This window comes from Labeo rohita, chromosome 16 (genome assembly GCF_022985175.1).
Source record: "Labeo rohita strain BAU-BD-2019 chromosome 16, IGBB_LRoh.1.0, whole genome shotgun sequence".
Lineage (NCBI taxonomy): Eukaryota > Metazoa > Chordata > Actinopteri > Cypriniformes > Cyprinidae > Labeo > Labeo rohita.
Window position 1 is genome coordinate 22,325,304 of NC_066884.1, and position 2,777 is coordinate 22,328,080.

Genomic DNA, 2,777 nt, shown 5'->3' on the forward strand with positions numbered 1-2,777 from the left:
TATTGTCTTCAATTTCGTTATTTTAAACATGCAGATACCCTGCATTTGTTAAATGGTGGGTGTAGCTTCTGAAAATTAGGTACAAAACAATGCAATGCAGAACATTCTTAATATAAATAACATTGTTTAGGAGTTTATTAAAGGAAGAGAATAACTCAAATGCTGTCTAGAGCAGAATAGGGTTGAAGACACCCCATGTTTTTGATCACCAGTTGGGGTCCTCATGGATTCAAAATCTTAACATCCTTCAAAATTCAGTTGCTTTATTTTTTCCTCTCATCGCTTCAGCCGAGGGTCACGATTTTGAAATGCCTTATTGCATTTGTATGATTGCAGGACATTTGCATTGCCTGACATTCAAAGAATAATGGCACCAGATGTTCAATTCTGAGTAGACTTTCAACTATGTGTTTAGACTGATCACAGCGCACTGAAAAGCCCCTGACAACAAAAGCCAATCAGGAGGTCCTGGAAGTCTCTGTTGTCCTCTGTTTACACACTGATTAGGTATTAACATTTGTAAATTAGCTTAGATTAGAGGGTGGAGATAAGAGATTAAACCATGAAAGGAAAAAAAAATGTTGTTTGTGTTGATTTGACCTTATAATCATTATTTTCAGTGTTGTCTCACTTACTGAATTCTTTTTTCTTCAAGTCCACAAATATAAATATGCCATGTTCTGTTTAGAAAGGTGTAGCCCTACTGTCTTTTGTCCACCGCTTTCACAATTATTAATTAATTCACTTTTTAGCAACATTTTTACAATTATATGACAAACCATAGGCCTACAATTTGTGACCACAATTTAATTCACTCTAGAAGTAATATAACCTTACTTTTTCATTAGAGGATACAGAGACCTCAGCTCAAGTACTTTGGCATAACTTTGATTACTCTATAAGCCACTGAGCCGTCATACACTGAATACTAATAGAGATAGAGTGATTGTTTCAGTGGACAGACAGGCAGATTTGCAGTCACCTCTCTAACTTGAACTTCAAGCAACTTCCTGTCATTTCTGCAGTCTCATCACTCACTACCTCAAAATTCTTTTGTCTAAATAAGGAACTGCAAAGCACCTAAACTTTTAGACTTACAGGTGCTAAAAAGCTGGGTCTGTCCATATTTCACCCAGTGTACACTACCGTTCAAAAGTTTGGGGTTAGTAAGACTTGTAATAGTCTTTAAAGAAGTCTCTTATGCTCATCAAGGCTGCATTTATTTGATTAAAAATATAGAAAAAAAACAGTAATATTGCAAAATGTTTTTACAATATAAAATAATGTTTTTTATTTTAACATACTTTAAAATAGAATTTATTCCTGTGATGAAAAGCTGAATTTTTATCAGCTGTTACTCCAGTCTTAAGTGTCACATGATCCTTCAGAAATCATTCTAATATGCGGATTTATTATTAGAATGATCAGTGTTGGATAATATCAACAGTTGTGCTGCCAAATATTTTTTGGAATCTGTGATTTTTTTTTTCAGGATTCTTTCATAACAAGTTTAAAAAGTACAGTGTTTATTCAAAATATAAATATTTTATAACAATGTAAATTATTTATTATAAACTTTTAATAAACTTTTAATTATTAACTTAATACATCCATGGTGAATAAAGGTATTAATTTCTTTAAAAAAAAAAAAAAACAAACAAAAAAAAAAACAATAAAAATGTACTGACCCCAAACTTTTGAACGGTAGTGTATTTAACCCAACTTTTTTTTTGTGTGTGTGTGTGTACAGGCCTGCACATGTGATTATAGAGCAATAGCTTTTCTGTTAGAGCCTCTAAAACATCTGTAAGTGGCTATAAATGTTTAATCTTAAATGTGAAAGGCTTGTGATTATTAAAATTATTTTCATTTCAATAACATTTTGTGTCAATACTTATAAAGTTTTATGAACCATATACAAAATGTCACAACCAGAATTTAAAAAATATCAACTAAATGAATGAATGAATTGTGCCAATAGTAAAATTACGAGTCTTTCTTGATTTTTCTTTCTAATGCCGCTCAAATCAGATCCATATTATTGAATCGTGTATGATAAAACAAATGATTCTACTGCAATTTACGTCATGAAGTACTATATCATAACTTGGTTTGTATAAAAAACCAAAACATTCTCGAAAAAGACAAAAGATTCTGAATTAAGAGATGTAGTCTACAACTTTTCCTTTATAAGAATGATTTTTTGTTTAATCAATATACTTAATTTTTGTTTAATGAATATAATTATTTTTTTTAAGAATGTTCATTATCCAAATTAAATCGTCATAGTCATAGATATTTACATTTTAAAGGACATCTCTCAATACTGGATCAGAGGTAGTAGATAACACTTTAAAAGTGTTAATACTTCTTGGGAAGTTTCATATACATAAAACAAAAATAATGTCTATTACTCCCTCTTTTAATTTTTTTTGTAAAGACCTCAATATATTTTATGACTTGATTTCAGTTACTAGAAACAAGAAATGTATAAAAACGTCTCTAATATTAAAAAATGTTGTTTGTAAAATTTATTTTTTTACCCTCCACGATGCATACTTGTTATATGTGTCCCCCACTTTTACTTCTGTTTATTTTATGTTTGATGTTAAGTACCTTTGTATTTTTGTTCTTGAAAGAGAAATAAAAAAAAAAAAAAAAAAAAAAAGGACATCTCTCGTTTACTTCAGTCGTTGAATCAGCAGAGATGACGTGTTTTTGCAAATACGCTTGACTTCAGAGGAATTCTATTGGCGGACTTGAAAAGTGCAGCGGAC